The sequence below is a fragment of the Bombus terrestris genome, chromosome 17 (assembly GCF_910591885.1).
Source record: "Bombus terrestris chromosome 17, iyBomTerr1.2, whole genome shotgun sequence".
Classification (NCBI taxonomy): Eukaryota; Metazoa; Arthropoda; class Insecta; order Hymenoptera; family Apidae; genus Bombus; species Bombus terrestris.
The window spans coordinates 7,525,329-7,544,328 of record NC_063285.1 but is presented as its reverse complement, the minus strand read 5'-3'; the positions used below and the strand labels follow the sequence as shown (position 1 = coordinate 7,544,328).

The 19,000-nt window shown below is 37.1% G+C and overlaps 1 pseudogene; it reads left to right on the top strand.

Moving 5' to 3' along the window:
- The first annotated feature begins 5,725 nt into the window (after positions 1 to 5,725).
- On the top strand, positions 5,726 to 12,770 carry LOC125386670 (annotated as a pseudogene).
- Positions 12,771 to 19,000: the final 6,230 nt, after the last annotated feature.

The following is a 19,000-nucleotide window of genomic DNA, read 5'->3' as shown; positions in this document are numbered from 1 at the left end:
AACGTAATCAAAATATTCGAAATAGTCATAAATGACACCCTAATCTCCTTTTGCACAAAAAATAAGGTAATTCCCCCCCCCCCCAAAAAAAAATCAATTCGGATTCCTTAACAATCAATTTTTAATAATCTTTATTCTAAGCATGAAGAAATTGCAATGTTTTAGTATCATGCGACCATTACCATACGTTATATCATTTTCATTTTGGCACACACATGTTTCATTAAATATTCTATTTCTTTGACCATCAAAGACAAATAAAAAAATTACTTATTTCAGTCAACGCTCATACCGCGCTGAGTGCACTCGTTCTCCTATACATCTGACTGCCTAACGCTTGAAACACAGACCGAAACACCCAGGTACAACTACAAAAAGACAGACTGGAAAAAGTTCCAAAACCTACTCGAACAGAACTGCGACCTAAAAATCTATAACAGTGTCAACCTAACAGACAGACAAATCGACTCGTTCATAGACGAAATAGAAAAACATATACAAATCGCCCTACAAGAATCCGTACCGACATTTAAAAAAAAAGACTCCTGCGAGCCATATATAAACTATAAAATAAAAAAACTACAACGAGATAAAAGCTACATACTATCGAAATTAAACTACCTAAGACACAACTACTCTTACGACAAAAGAGAAGACATAGAATTCCTAAAGTACCTGCTACACGAAATAAAATCACAACTAAAACAAGAATTCGCAAACTCTATAAATCAATACTGGACAAATAAAATAAAAAGTATCTCCAAAAAAGACTCTGCTAGCATGTTCCCGCAGATAAATCAAATTTTCAGACCAAAGGAACAAAACTCCATCCCGCCCCTCAAACTGCCTCCAGAAAAAGCCTCCCTCATCCAAGAAGCAGGCATCGAGATACACAACACCAACAAAGACACAGAGGGCAACTTCATAATATCAAAAACAACGGAAAAACTAGACATTATCGGCACCCACTTCGCCAAAACTCACACACAAAACGAACACATGGGCCGAGAACAATTAAACAGAATTATCATCGCCGAAACAAACATACTAAAAAATAAAATAAAGCAAGACATAGCGCTAAACAAAACAGTCTGCACATTCTCAAACGAAAACACATCGGACGACCCCAAACAGCCCGACCCAGAAATAAACTACTTTACAAACTTCAATCAACTAAGTACAATCTTCTCCACGCTAAACAACAAAAAATCCGCCGGCTTTGATGGCATCCCAAACATCTCGCTCAAACGCCTACCAAACAAAATAAAATGGTACTACACAGTACTGTTTAATAATGCACTAAACAACACGTACTTCCCCAAAAAATGGAAAAAAGCCAAACTCATAGCCATTACAAAAACAAATAAAGACGGCTCATCACCTGCAAACCTACGACCCATAAGCCTCCTCCCCAACATAAGCAAAGTATACGAAATGATCATAAACAACCCCCTAGCAGCCTTCTGCTCAAAAAATAAGATAATCCCGGAAAACCAATTCGGCTTCCGCCACAAACACTCCACAATCCACGCAATAAACAAACTTACGTCGGATATCTGCTGGGCACTTAACGCAAACCAGCAAGTAGCCGCCTGCCTAATAGACATCGAAAAAGCCTTCGACACCGTCTGGATCCCAGGGCTCATTTATAAAATGATTAAAAAGAACTTCCCCGAATACCTAATCAAAATAGTATGGGACATGGTAACAAACAAAACTTTCATAATGACCGACGGCTCGCACACTTCAAGCAAAGAATTCTCCATAGAGAACGGCCTGCAACAAGGAACAGTAAATTCCCCGCTACTCTTTAGCATCTACAATAACGACTTACTAAACCTCTTTAATCTCAACACATCCACACACAAACGCTCCATAGCCTTCGCGGATGACCTAATCATCTACGTAACAGGCCGCAAAACCAAAACGATAAGAACAGAACTGCAAGAACTCTTTAACAAAATCAGCGATTACTATCATACATGGAAACTAAAAATTAACGCAAGCAAATGCGAAACCATACTATTCAGACCCAGAACAAGCAAAATCGGCCCAGCAGAAAGGGAACAAGTCAGGAAATTCCGCCTAAAAGAAAAAGCAAACGAAGAGAACCTCATACCACACAAAAACTGCGTAAAATACCTAGGAATAAACATAGATGAAAAACTAAATTATAAGCAACACATCGAAATCCAACTCTCCAAAGCCAGCAAAGCTTTTTGGAATACAAAAAGGCTGTTTTACTCCAGACTTCTCGATAGCAAAGTAAAAATCATGTGCTACCAATCGCTAATAAGACCCATTATAACCTACGGCTGCCCAATATGGTACAACATACCTGCGTCAATAATGGAAAAAATTCGCATATTTGAAAGAAAATGCATCAGAGCTTGCCTGAGCATTTACAGATCAGAACACAGCGGATACAGAAAATACGTAAAAAACAAAAAAATATACGACTTAGCCAACATCCACCGCATCGACTGTCACATCCTAAAACTAACGAGAAATCACTTCTCGCAAGCCGCGAAGATCAAAGAAAACAGCCTAATCTTCGGCTTCTTATACCCAAACGACGCATACTTCAAAAACACTCTGCTAACAGGCTACATCCCCGCCGAAGCCTTTCTATACCTAGACGAAAGAAACTATCTCCAAGACCAAAACAACATACCCATAATTTATCATATGCAAAGGAAAATAGGAATGAAATCTATTCAATACGAGGAAAACCTAGATGGCCGCACGGCAGACACTAGGTGGAGATACAACATGGCCCTCCCCCAAAAGGATACAGAAGACAAACACAGAAAAAACACAAAAAAATATTGGTGGATACGGAATTCACAACAAAAACAACAAGATAAAGAGCCACAGAACGGCAACGCTCACCGAATCAAAGTGTAAATATGTAAATATGTAAATAGATAAACAAATATTATACTAATCCCACAGAACACCCCTCCCCGCCCCTTCCAGTCCATCCCCTCCCAGCCCCTCCCTAATAGGCTAGCGAACTGTCCTGTTTTTGCGTCCAGGCTTTCAGGACATAAATTAAAATATCGTACATAAGCACAGCGCAACAGCGGCTTAATTTTATTTTATTTAACAATAATAATCTTAAAAAAAAAAGAGAAAAGAATGTAATAATGCATGGCTACGTCGTACCGTCGCGTATCGGTACTCTTGCCTGTACCACCCTACAATTAGAATTCAGCGTTTATTCTGGAAAAAAAATGATGTAAAAAAAATATGTAAATAACCTGGAACTAATAAACAAAGATAAAAAAAAAAAAAAAGCACTCGTTCTCGTCCGATCACGAAAGTTAAGCAGCGCTGGGCACGGATAGTACTTGGATGGGTGACCGCCTGGGAACTCCGTGTGCTGTTGGCTTTTTTTTATTTTCCCAATCTATATTATTTTTCTTAACAATCAACCTTTAAGAATCTATAATCTAAGCATCGAGAAAAAGATATGTTTTTCTATAACACGACCGTTACCATGCAATATATCATTTTCATTTTGGTACATTTATGTTTCTTTAAATATTCTTTTGTGTATCAAACACAAATAAAGAAAACAAACTACCAAATATATAATATATAACAAATATATTTCCCCGCTTGAATCAAAGCCCTAATCCGACAGTAAACATACTCCAACTAAACATAATAAACGTCATTGAAGACTTCAAAAAATGTACACTCAAGGCGTTAAATGAACAAAAGCAATTAAACGAAATGAGAAAATCATTAAAAACGCAGGAGGAAAGGATCGACCCCATCTTCATCACTATCGATAGTATAAATGATGAATAACCAAAACCCACTCAAGTGTCAATTACAGCAAAAAACAAATCAGTTAAAAGTAAAACGTTTGCAAATAATTTCAATAAATGCCAACTCAATAATTTCAAACCAAATACAGATACAATATGCTAACCCTTCCACTTTCCACATCGTACTTATCTCAGAAACAAAATTGAACAAAAGACACAAAGTATACTTCAAAAACTACTCTAGCTGCCCAAGGTGGAGGAACTGCAATCCTCATAAAAAAACCCTCTGATGTTCAAAACAATGCAAAACGACAAAATAACAAGTTTCAAAATCCTAGAAACGATCATAAAAATAAAAATAAGCAATAAGGAAAACTTATTTAGCACTGCAGAAAGAATTTAACGACGAATTCAACAATCTCTTTGAACTTTTACAGATCGACAAACAGGAAAATTACTATACAATAGCTGGCGACCTTAATGCAAAACATGCAAGCTGGAAAAACGAACTAAACAACACGAGAGGAAACTTCATTACAAACTGGCTAGACAATAAAAGTATACACTACAAAATAAACCATTACAGCTCCGAGCTACCCTCTTACCGAAAAGAAGGCTCATACCTGGGCACATGCCTAGCAGACGCGCGATTAAAATTTCAAAATGTTAACACACTCTCAATATCCTAGGCTATAACAGCGACCATAACGCCATAGTATTTCAGATAAACAAGAATACATCTGACTTCCTAACACTTGAAACACAGACCGAAACTCCCAGGTACGATTACGAAAAGACAGACTAGAAAAAGTTCCAAAACCGACTCGAACAGGACTACGACCAGAAGATCTACAACAACGTCAGCTTAACAATCACACAAATCGACTCATTCATAGACGAAATAGAAAAACATATAGAAATAGCTCTTCAAGAATCTGGGGTGATAAGTGCGTGATAAGTGTAGAAGATTCACTCGATATTGTTCAACTATAAATATTTATTAGTTTATGTACGTGATATACACTCGTGCACAGAACGCGCGATACAATTATCGGTTCGCGGTTGCAAATTCGAACTCGATGTGATACGTTTCGCGGTGCGATTCAAGTTGGGAGATGATTGCAACAGATGTCGAGAAATTCGGATTCGCTATTACGGCCAACTACCAACGATCAATTCGGATAGGCGTCTCTCAACTCGTCTCGCGGCTCACGACAGAATGACTTTTTGTCAAGATAATACTCCTTCGGAAAACTGTGATTGGGTGTGTCTAAGGATACGGAATGATCGGATTCGTTAAGAAAAGTATTGGTTCGGAAGGTGAGGGAAATGGACGTCGCTGTTAATTGGCTCAATTTTGAGTTGGTGGTTGGAGGGGGATGTTAACCGCCCTTGAGAGCAAATCGCTAGCGAGGAGCGTCGTACGTGAGAAAAAGCAGATTTCCTGTGTTTTCCCGTAGTGGGTGGTATGTGTAGAGATTGTTGAGACAAAGACGATTGTCCCTTTAGAGAACCTTTGCTACATACATCCTATGATTTATAGCGGGTCCTTAGGCTAGCTAAAAATATTCGGTGAAAGTGTATCGACATCTGGCAATCATCTTGTTCGAAGGGTAGAGTCTTCGTGTAGCGAGCCACGGGACAGAAACCGTTGGAAAGTTTGCTGTCGAGTGCCCCTACAAATCCGCACCAATATTAAAACAAAAAAATTATTGCGAGTTCTATGTAAACAATAAAATAAAAAAACTACAACGAGACAAAAGCTACATACTATCTAAATGCAACAATCTAAAATACAACTATTCTTACGACGAAAGAGAAGACTTCGAATTCCTAAATTATCTACTATACAAAATAAAATCGCAATTGAAACAAGCATTCCCGAACTCTAAAACCAATACTGGAAAAATAAAATAATAAATACCTCCAAAAACGATTCTGCCAGCATGTTCCCGCATATAAGTCAAATTTCCAGATCAAAAGAACAAAACTCCCTCGTCCAAGAAGCAGGTATAGCGATACACAACACCAACAAAGACACCGAGGATAACGTCACGTAAATTTGAGGCTTAGATGATAAAAACAAGAAGGTTCATCCGTAGCACAACTATTAACTTTCCTTTTATCAAACCTTATGATGAATTCAGTAATCACAATGGAATACACACTGAATTGACACGTATAAATCACAATTCACTCCAACAACTTTATATAGAAACTAGTTACACTGATGCGTATGTATAAATTAAGTGCGCGACTGGTCTAAGCGTAGAAACTCGGTAAAAACATGTTGACTATTCTAAAGAGAGAGAATATGTGAAGTTTAGTGACAATGTTGAGGCAGAGGAAAGCTAGTGATGGGTGTGTCTAAGGACACGAGATGAGCTGATTCGTTAAGGACAATTTTGGCTAGGAAAGTGAGGGCAATAGACACTGCTTTTGATTGGGTAAGAAGAAGGTTGGTGGACTAGGAAGGGTCTCAGCCGCCCTCGAGAGTGTGACGGCAATCCACATTAGAGGCCAGATGTGTGCAGGTCCCCACCGCGTACCCTCAATAGCGGGAAAGCTAGTTTTCCCCATGAACAGTGTCACCTAGGGACCATGTTGGTAGGAGGCTTCCTCCTCCACTCTTCATTTATTAACGTGGGCTATAACCAATTGGCATCGCGGATCGTTACCCTCACTTTTCCAAGGGTACACCCACACCGAGCTTTCCTCGATGATGATACGAGAACAGCTCGGGACTGAAACTACAAACTCTCGTCAGTCAACATTTCTCAGATCAGTCGCGCAAACTGCGCTTATAAAGTTGTGTTATTTAATAAAGTTCCATAGAAAAGAAACATAAAGTTCCGTTACGGCTCAACCTTCTTGTCTTTAAAACGTAAGCCTTAAATTTAAGGGACAAGAGAAAGTTGGTAAAGGAAGGTACAGAACGTCAGAAAAACCAAGTTTCCCGTATCTAGCCGTGGTAAACAATAAATGTAAAGGACACTTGAAAGGAATGATCCTTGCTTGGTCTAAAGGACCTTAACTATGAAAATGCCCAAATTTATGGTAGGTCCCTAAGACTATCGAAGGTACCCAGTAAGGATGTGTAGACATCTGGCAGTCATCTTGCCCGCGGTGTGTGACCTGGTCTCTGAAGCGGTGCGATGGTCTCTGATGTCACATAAACTTCCTAATATCTAAAACAACGGAAAAATTAGACATTAGCAGCACCCACTTTTCCAAAACACACACAAAACGAACACATAGGTCGAGAACAGCTAAACAGAATTATTATTAAGGTGGTATATGTCGTGATTGAGCACACAAGAAATACTCCTGATTTGTAACAATAACGTTTATTACTTTTGGCAACTAACAACAAATAACGATTAACAACAGATAACGATTGATAACATTTAAGGATTGACATCGCTTGATAACAAATAATGCTTAACGCTGGCTATCAGGAGTCGACACTCGTCTCTCTATGTTTACATACATACATAATCTTTCGTAGAAACAATAACATTTCAAAAATCTATTCACCCTATCGTAGCATGTATAAGAAATAATTATTTTTCTTTTTTATCTTACAAATCTGTTATTTATAAAAAAGAGCATTAAAAATATCAGTAACACCCAGTATACTATACTACCTGGTATTACTTTAAGTTAAATTATATTTCCTTTTTCCTCAAATTGTTTAAAATATTGTATCTCACTACTTTATTTAGGTGCTTCGTAGAAGAAAAGCTTGGTTCAAAATTTGTTGAATCCAGATCTCCACCTTTTCATAAATCCTTTGAAGAAACCAGTTCAATCACGCCTATATTTTTCATTCTCTCTCCTGGCGTTGATCCGTTGAAGGTAAGAAATTTATTCAATACTTATACATTTCACCTAACATTTCAACACCTAAACATTTTTTATGCACAACAGCTCTGTTAATTTTCTTTTTTATTTAAATAATATCACATCGGCTTATTAGTTATTAATAACCATATAGTATTGTATTATCAATCGAAACAAAAATCCAGTAGTTTGTTTATAGTTTATCAGGATAGTTTCCAAAAGTTTATCAAGATTCGTATGGATCAGCTGTTTAAATTTATCGCAGGAAAAGAAAAGAAAATTTTTTTTTTCTTTTGTGTTCTTTTTTGTTAAGTACTTCGGGTCACCAAGGTTCTGGGCTAAGTATCGTACGGTTCCTTACAATCTGCTTACTAAAAGGCATCGCTACTTTCCCCACTCCGTAGCTAGGTCTTTTAAACGAAGTCTACGCTTTATTCTTCTTCCCATTCGCGACCAGACGCGCGCAACCGCGAAGTTAAGACACGACTCTGTGACTACAAAGAATATGGAAGGCATACATATATCTATACATGCTATGCACACGTGCAAAGTAGTCGCGCGCGACTGAAAGTCATTTTGCTGTTAGAATAACAGGAGTCCTTACTGAAAATATTTTATTTATTTATTTATTTATTTATTTATCTAGTGTGTAACACTATTAACTTGTAATAATAATAATATATATAATGCATAATATTGTATGCAATATATAACGGTATATAGGGTGAAACTGTAGAAACGTTATCGACCCCCGAATTTTATGATTTTTTGATATGTTGTAAAAATATTTTGCACAACTTTTACCTATATACTATATTGTATATAAGGAGTGAACTCGTTTAGTTTTCAATATATTGGCAAGAAACTACCGGCTCAATCATAGTGTTTTTCTGCCTATAGATGTTCAACAGTGACAGCCCATGCGTCTGTCTGGTTACCAGTCGCCGGTCGCTTATCTTCTGTTTATTAACAGTTATTTAATTATTTAATATTTGAACCTAATACACTGATGATATTCACTTTTAATTGAGTTATAAGTTATCAGTTATAACAGACTCTTGCAACCTCGCATGTGTACGTTGTGCACGAAGCCTTTAAACTCGCCCGACTCTCGTTGTCAAACAGACGATAAGTGACCGGCAATCGGTAACTAAACTAATGCATACGCTGTCACGGTAGCACGACTGCAGATGCAGAATTCACTGTAGTGATATCGGTAGTTTTTCGCGAATATCACGGAAATTAAGCGAATTCTCTTCTCATATAGGAAAAGATTATTTGAAATATCGATTTTTACAATACATTCAAAAATATCGAAATCGAAGAGTAGTTAACGTTTCTGCAATTCCACGTACCGAATTATATTCTCTTCAACGCTATTCGATTTTTATACGAAAGATTTCTCCATAAGGTAAGTAATTTTGTAATAGTTTGAAATGATGAAGCTAGATGCTTCATTCTATTTAGCGTAGGTTATCGTACATTCAAAGGAACAGCTTTTTGTTTGTTCATTAATATGTCATTACTTAGTTTTTAAGGTATTTTAAGGTCATTTTCCAAAAAACGGTTCATTTGCGACCCATGGTTCCTTACAGATATTTATTCCTCGTAACGAGCATTAAACAATGCAATGCAAAAAATTTAGCTTTGAAATTCCACCGATCCAAAGGTGTAGGATCAGCTACCAAAGTCATGAGATATAATTCTTGCATACCCTGAGGAATCAATCAATAAGCTACAATCAAACTTCGCAACATTTAATAATTTTTCTTTAATGCAATATAATTGTAATATCTTCTTACTCTTCTCATTTCCTATACTCTGTTGCTGTCGATAACATATCTTTCGTTTACCAGTTTATAACCTGAATCGAAGACAATTAAAATTAAGAATTATCGATACCTAATGAATTATACAAAAACATGTTATGAAAATCAACGTAATCACATGGAATATGTATGTACAATAACGACAACGATAAAAATTCAGGACGTCGAAAAACTGGGAATCTAATTGGGTTTCACTTTTGGAGGGAGAAATTTCCATAATGTGTCACTGGGTCAAGGTCAAGAACCCATAGCGGAAGAAGCCATAGAACTTTCCGCGAACGAAGGCCACTGGGTAATTTTGCAAAATGTCCATTTAGTGAGGAAATGGTTGCCTACATTGGAAAAAAAGATGGAACAGTGCTCGGAGAATCCACATGATGATTATCGTTTGTTCATTAGTGCGGAACCCAGTCCTGATCCTCATGAATCAATAATACCTCAGGTAATAAACAATTGTACAATTTGAAAAAGCAAAAGAAAATATGCACTTTTAATTAAGTTAACATGTGCTAATTATATTCTTTAACCCTCCGTCGGTAATATGATTTTTCACTAACGCGGTAGGCATTACAGGTCTTTCGTTAAATGGCCTAATTTCTTATTGTCTTTTTGCTTTAAAAAATCTAAGAAAATTCTGAGGTCCCTATTATAGTCCCCAATTTACTATACACGTGATACTTTAGCCAATAATATAGATAGATAATTACTAAATGTAAGGTACGTTAAATTATACACAGGGTATACTAGAATCAGCCATAAAGATTACGAACGAACCACCATCTGGAATTCAAGCGAATATTCACAAAGCGTTGGATAACTTTACCCAGGAAACTTTGGAGTCCTGCAGCAAGGAAACCGAATTCAAAGCAATATTATTTGCACTTTGTTATTACCACGCTGTACTTGCAGAACGTAGAAAATTTGGGGCGCAAGGATGGAATAGGGTAAGTGACGTTAAATCTTAATGGATCATGACGTTAAATTAGAAATTATGGATCGAAGATTTGTAACTGTTGAAACAATGAGAGAAAGCAGAAAACAATATTTACGTTATCTTGTGTAATGTAATAACTTCAAATTAATACTCTTTAACAGATTTTTTATTAATTATAAGACATATTTCGAATATATCTCGCAAATGTGATATATTATGTCGTCCCATAAGTTCGTTCCGTTTTTCGAGCGGTTATATATGTTAAGATTGTTTACATACCTTTCAGTTTCATGAAAAAATGTAATCCCCCTCTCGTTGTACAACTTTTTCCCATTTTTCAAGTGCATTGGTCCCTCATCGCCGTATGTTTATAAATCGACACATGAAATGTATACACAAAAGTCGGCACAAACTTATGGGATGACCTAATAGTTTAAAACATACTATAACTGTCTTCCTTGTAACCTGCAATCAAATTAGGAAAAGCTACTAATAAGATAAAGCATTACTTTTTATTAGTGATGATATTAGCAAAGTTCGTACATTATATTCTTTAATAATTGCTTTTTTTTAGTCAATATATGTTTTAATAATAAATTATTAAATAATTTAGAACGTACCCAAGCACAAATAGCAATTAAACAAATTTCTCTGTTACTATGTTGTTAATCGTCGTTAAAAAATTACATTTACATACATATATATACAATTAATGTATGTATAGTGTACATGTATTGTATACATATGTATGTATATTATATATGTCGGAGATAAAAGAACACCGGAACCTTCCCTTTGGAACTTTGGGAAGATCCCTCAATACTGTAATCCAGATTCCACCATAGTCGTATTAAGAAATTGTTGTTATTCGATCTGACTGTATTTATTTGAGATTTATGATAGTGAGCTTGTGCTCGAGGCGACAACCGGTCGCCGAACGTAGCCGCGGTCAAGGGACGAACCTTTTGTCTAACAAAGGCATGGAGTAATTCTATAGCTCTCCTTAAAAGAAATAGTTGTGGCGGCACGCGACAGTAAACATTCCAACGGTTTCTGTGCCGTGGCTCGCCACACGCAGACTCTATTCTTCGGGTAAGATGATTGCCAGATGTCGATGCATCTCCACAGAACATGTTCAGCTAGCCCGAGGACCCGCTATAAATCTTAAGATTTATTTAACTAAAGTCCTTCAAACGGACAAACAGTCCTCGTTCCAACTACGGGAAAATAGGAGAAATCTATTTTTCTCACGAACGACGCTTTCCGCTAGCAACTTTCCCTTAAGGGCGGCTAGCACCCTTCCCTAGCCACCAACATGGAAATTGACCAATTAACAGTAGCGTCAATTTCCCTCACTTTCCGAACGAAGACTTTTCTCTACGAATCCGATGATCTCGTGTCCTCAGACACACGATATAGTTCTCCTCGACAGCGTCACCGTGCCGGAGGGGCGCTCTCTTGTTCGATCTCATCGACGATTGAAGTATCTTTCTTTTACGTGGTGATTGCTCCATTCATTAACATTGAGTACAACTTATACGCTAAAGAAGAGTAGAGTTCGTTATCCCGTTGACCGCGGATTCGTTATTGAGCCTAGGATCATTGTCATTAGCTTCTCGAGTATCTAATTATCGCGATTACTTGTCAAATTCTATCATAATCATATTTGCACTAGTAAATATCTCCTCTATTGCATAATGACCACGTGTAATGCCAATGGGGATTCGTTTCACGCCCTTAACCCTAACTCTAATCTTAACGTCAACCCGACATATATATATGTATATATGAAATTTATGTATAATGTTCAGAGATAAGTAATTATTAATATAATTAGATACGGTATCAGCAATGATTTTCTGTAATTTTTTCAAATAACGCTTTCCGTAGAATAATTTTCTGTTTAGTAAAATGTAGTTTATTCTCATTCAAAATATGTTTAAACAAATTTATAAAATTATAACAAGCTTGTAAATTATGTATGTTCAAAAAAAATTTTTTTTTTTGCGTCAGTCCTACCCATTCAACTTCGGTGATCTAACAATCAGCGTATCTGTATTATTTAATTACCTGGAAAATAGTATCAAAGTACCTTGGAAGGATCTTCGTTACTTATTTGGAGAAATAATGTATGGAGGTCACATAACAGATGATTGGGATAGAAGACTATGCAAGACATATTTAGTAGAATATTTGAAAACGGAATTAGTCGAAGGTATATATGATAATTCACAATAATATTTCCAATGTATTCGATTTATTAAATCTATTTTTAAGTACAATTTTTCTATAAAACTTTAAGTTTGTAAATACTTTATTGGTCTCTTCTTATAATAATCAAAACTTTTTAATATTGAAACGAAATATGCTTTATATCAGTAATTCTTTACTATTTAATGATTACTATTCGTTTCCTTCTCTTATTTTGTATATATAAGGTGTTGGTAGTACGTGTAGAGTGCTAAAGAAATACTCGGCGTTTTGTTTAACAGTATATGTATTCTCGCTTAACGACTTTGTTACAAGTCTCAACTCGCGACTCGAGCGGATAATAATTTACTCACGTTTCTCGATTTCGACTGCAATCACGCTTCTTGGTCACCACTCATCTCTCAATTCATTTCATTTCTTTTTATCACCTCTCAATATCCCTACTACGCACGCGTTCGTTAGACTTTCGCGACCGTGGTCACGCACGCTTTCTTTCGTGTTTGGCGAAAGGACCGTAGGGATATCGATAGCTCATAAGGCCTGTCGACGCTTACCCTTCGTCGTGACCTTGCTTATGTTTTGTCGGTCTCTCGTAAACAGTCTATGTGGTATACTATGTACCGATGAAACCGTTGGAAAGTTCTTTGCCGTCGAATGCCGCTACATATCACTTTGGATGATTATTATAACATAAGCGATTTTTCAAGGTAATAATACAATTTCAATTTATTTTTTATTTGAAAAGTAAATCTTTCACTTTATAGAAGTTTATAAACTCTAATAAAAAGATTAATGATTTTTGCACACACTTATGTTTCTTTAAATATTCTATTTATTTGACAATCAAAGACAAATAAAAATATTACTTATTTCAGCCAACGCTCATACCGCGCTGAGTGCACTCGTTCTCGTCGCAGTCGACCGTGATCCTCCGAGCAGACCGGACCTCTCGGCCCTAAGGGACTACCAGGCGTAGGCCCTAACAGTGAGCGCAGCAAGCTATTCAGTGTACAGTATACAGTGAGAGAGCGGAGAAAAAAAAAAAAGCAAAAAGAGTGCTAAGCAGTGAAAAAATAGTGATAACATCACCCACACTACAAACAATACAAAAATAGAAGAGGAAAGGAATGAGATTGAAACCAAGGAGGCGGAATCCGCCATAAGTCCGACAAAAAAGGGGGTCAAAAGGAAGATAGAAAAGCAACAGATAATTAAAGATAGCAGCATAAGACCCGCTGCACAAAAGACGCGGAAACTCAATCCGCCTCCAAACCTGATAAGCAGGAACAAAAAAGAAATCAGACAAGAAAATTTAAAAGAAAAAGAAAGCGATTCTCAAGAAGAGTGTCACGAAAAAAACGAAAACATGAAACAAAAAAGAAGCCCCCAACCAATGGCAATCCCAATAAAAAACAGATTTGAAGCCCTTCAAGCTCAAGACCCCTGCGCACCGCAGTCGCAGGAAACTATCATCGAAACATTAAAAAAAAAAACGACTTACTAAGGAAAAAAGCAACCAGACAGCCCACACCCCTGGTCACATCACCGATAACCACGAACAAAAACAATGCCACCCGGACAAGTACCTCCCCCGCCGCTCCGCCAAAAAAAACAACAACACCACATCATTCAACATTACTGAAAAACCAAAATTATAAAGGCCTGCCACCCAGCCACCCCGCTGAAGAACAGGCAGACCCCCCCACATCGGCAAAAGGGGCCAGGCCACCCCCTATCAACATAACATTACAAGACCCAAAAGATACAATAGCACTCATGGAAACTTCACTCAAAATCAAGAATTTCCACATCAAAAGAATCCACTCAGGTAAGCACGTGCTTTACCTTCAAAACATAAATGACTACACAAATGCAAAAAAAATACTGACTGCAGCCAACACGGCCAACTTCACATATACTCCAAAATCTCAAAAACCCCATACGTATCTACTAAAAGGTCTAGGTAACAGCTACACAGAAGCGGAAATACTAGAAGATCTAAAAGCCCTGAATATCGAAGAAGTTAACTTCACCAAAGTGACCCGATTCACAACAAGAAAATCAAGGGAGAACAACACATTGCTCCCAATCTATATAATTCAAGTCTCCCCCGATAGCAATATTGGGAACCTATTAAAAATAAACAGACTCAACTATCTAAAAATAGCATGGGAAAAAATAAAAAAAACAACGATATCACGCAGTGCTACAAATGCCAGCGAATAGGCCACACTGCACAAAACTGTAACCTAAATTATCGCTGTGTAAAATGCACTGAACCGCACGGGCCAGGTGAGTGCAAAATAAAAAAAGAAGCAGCAGTAAGCAAAGAAAAAATCTACTGCGTAAACTGCAAAAACTACGGACATCCTGCATCTTACAAAGGATGTCCAAAACTCGTCGAACTACGGAAAAAGATTAATGAAAAAATCACCAAAGCAAAAACATCAAAAACCGAAAGAATCGCCAAAATAAGCCGTAAGTACGTCCCCGAGCTAAAGTTCGCGGATATAGTAAAACAAAAAACAAGTATAAACGAGACAAGCCCGCTAGTAACAAACTTAGCGGCACAAGCCTTAACAAAACCCAAACCCAACAATAGACGCACCCCAAATAAGCATAATAAATGTCATTGAAGACTTCAAAAAAAGCATCCTAAAAGCACTAAGCGACCAACAAACCCAACTAAACGAAATCAAAAAAGCACTAAATACGCATGAAGAAAGAATCGATTCCATCTTCAACATCATCGAAAATATAGACGAAGATTAGCCAAAACACACCCGCCCACCAATCACAGCAGAAAATAAACCAGATAAAAGTTAAACATCTGAAAATCATCTCAATAAACGGCAACTCACTAATCTCAAACCAAAAGAGATACAGCATGCTAACCCTAATTAAGAAAGAAACCCCCGACATATTACTTATCTCAGAAACCAAACTGAACTATAGACACAAAGTGCACTACAAAAACTATTCTATAATAAGACACGACAGACCAAACGCTACCCAAGGAGGAGGAACGGCAATCCTCATAAAACTAACAAGAAACCACTTCGCGCAACCTGCAAAGATAAAGGAAAATAGTGTAATCTTCGGTTGCTTATTTCCAAACGAATCATATTACAAAAATACACTGACGACAGGTTACATCCCCCCGAAGCATTTTTATACCTAGACGAAAGAAACTACCTCCAAGACCAAAATAATATCCCAATAATCTACCATATAAAAAGAAAAATAGGGATTAAAACAATACTCAACGAGGCAAACTCAAATGTGCAAACTGTAGACACTAGGTGGAGATACAACAAGGCCCTTCCCCAAAAAGACGCAGAAGACAATCACAGAAAATGCATAAAAAAATATTGGTGGATGCCAAAACCACAATAAAAATAACAAGAAAAAGAACCACAAAATAACAACACTCAAATCTCCCTCCGTGTAAAATAGTGCAGATATTGTAATCATGTAAATATTGTAAATATTGTAGATGTTGTAAATAATTCTACAGGACACCCCTCCGTTCCCCTCCCTGTCCACCCTCCCCCCGCCCTCGCAAAATCCCGCAGCTCCGCCGAAACCAAATGTAGACTACTGAATTGTCCGGTTTTTGCGACCAGGTTTTCAGGACAGAGATAGGAACAAAAAAACAACATCATATATAAGCACCGCTCTACAACGACATAAATTTAAGTTACAAATTGTAAACCTAAAAAAATGTAATCCCGACACACAAAATATTGCATGGCTACGTCGTACCGTTACGTATCGGTACTTTTAATCGATCCATCCCACAACCGAAATTCATTGTTTATTATGAAAAACACACACATGTAATACTAACTATTGGTCTATAAACGTTATACAGAAAAGCACTGGTTCTCGTCCTATCACGAAAGTTAAGATGGAGAAAGTATTCAAATGGGTGACCGCTTGTGAACTCCGCGTGGTGTTCACCTTTTTATTCTTCCAATCTTTCTTGCTTTCCTTAATAATCTATTTTTAATAATCTATAATGTAAACATAGAGAAATAGAAATGTTTTAGTATTACGCGACTAATACCATATATCACTCATTCTTGCACACACTTATATATTTCAAATATTCTTTTCTTGTACGCTAAAAGCAAATAAGAAAATCACTTATTTCAACTAACGTTCATACCGTGCGGAATGGAATCGTTCTCGTCTGAAGGCAGTTTGAGAGATGGGATAGAGTTTGGCTTTTTTGATGTAAAAATTTGATTTCCCTGTGGGACATGCCAACAGAGTCCTTTTTGCGCAACTGTATTTTGTGCAAAAGATACTTTAATAATTCTAAATCTTCTCTTTTATCGTAGGAATAGTTTTATTTTAGATTGTTTATGTTGGATAGCATGGAGCTTTTGTCTCGTAATTTCCTTTTATTATGAATATAGGGCTCGAAAGCCGACTTTTGATTTATTTTTAGTACGAATTCTTGAAGGACGGTTTGTACGTGTTTTTCTACTTCCTCTATAAATCAGTCGATTTGCCTCTTTGTTAGATTGACCTTGTTGCGGGTGTTCAGGACGCAGTTCTTTTCGAGCTGATTTTGTAATTTTTCCTAGTGTGTTATCTTTGCACTTGTACCTGGGACCGTCACTCCGTGTTTCTAGGATTACGAAATCTGATGTATTTTTGTTCATCTGGAATACGAGAGCATTATGGTCGCAATCGTAGTCTATGATTTTGAGCGTGTTAATTGCCCGTAAATTAAGGAATTGCAATTGTGCGTCTCCAAGCCATATGGCTGAGCAGGAGCCTCCTTTTGGACAAGAGTCAATCCTTTCTTCGTGCGTTTTTAATGATTGTTTTAGTTCGTTTAATTGTGTTTGTTGTTCATTTAGGGCTTTGAATATGCTTCTTTGAAGTCCTTGATAAGTTTGTTACGTTCTATTGGGTTACGTTTTAATTGGGTTTGGATTTTCAATTACGCGCAGTAATAAATTTGTTTGATGTGGTTGGTTTTCGGAGACATGGCTCCGGCTTATTCCTTGTTTTAGGATGTCTGAGAACTTTAACCACGGGATGAATTTGCGGCTCATTTGAGCAACGCGTTCGTATTTGACTCGTTGCATTTGTTGATATTTTCGCAAAGTTTCTTGTAAACTTTCCAAACGAAAAGTGTGAGCAACAAATCCGCTTTCTTCATCTCTTCATCTCTTCGCTCACTCAGAATTTTCCTCCGTAATCACACAAAAACGAACTTTACTTGTTCTCACAAATACAGAGCAGTCACTTCATCTCTATACTTGTTCTCACGACTACGGAACAGTCAACTTGTGCCGTAGACTTCGTCTTTACACTTGTGCTCTCGACTTCATCTCTATACTGGATCACTAGACTTGTCACAAACAGTACCATTCAAGTAACAATCAAGTCTCACGAGTAACAGTTAACACCAGCTCGAGTTAAAACACAGTTCAAGGAACAGCAAGAGTCGGAAGACAAGTCAGCAGAATCGCCCAGTCGAAGACAGCCAATCGACAGAAGATACATCATCACAGTCGCCAACACGAAACGAGTCTCGGGTCGTACTCATTCGTAGTTTGTCATTCCATATGCGTAACCTTGCATCTCATTGAAGTTGCTGGATCGTTGAAAATATATATTAACCTGTTAATATCAGCGTTATTTTCATTCAACTATCCTTATTATCTGAATCGAAATAAAAGATCGAACGATTCGTGGCGTGGATTAGTTAAATCGTAACGGAAATTTACGACTCCCGTTGGCGCGCTTCTTCGAAATCGCGTCTCCACGCAAACGGTCGAAAGTTCATTCAAATTCAAATATCCATTTTTGTAGTATTTTCTTTTTGGTTGCTTCTTTCATTCTATCTTCTTTCCTTCCCTTATTTTCTTGATTGTTTTTATAGTGAGCATTATTCATCACTTTTCGTTATTGAATATCACTGCATAAATTGGCAAACTCATTAACAAGTCTTACGCCTGGTATTTTTGGCCAGTGAGATCCGACCTGCTGGGAGGTTCACAACACTCTGACGAGAAAGAGTGCATTCAGCTTGGTATGAGCGATGGTTGAAGTAATCAATTTTGTTATTAAATATTATTGAATAAAAAATATTTACAAAACATACAATTATGTTGTAGGACAAAAAAGATTTGTGAAACCTTGCCTGGCTTTGTTTTCAAGATAATGGACTGTAAAATTAAGTAGGAGCTATTTCATAATTGATTTTCGCGAAAACAAAACGAAAAATGTCATTTTACATTTTCGACTTCATTTTCGTCGCGCGCAGGCAATCGTTCTTCGGTGTGTGTCACAACTTTCGGAACATGTACTTTTGTATTCTTTCAATCGACATATTCCGAATTCCGAATATTGAACACATGTAACATTATCGGAAAATATAA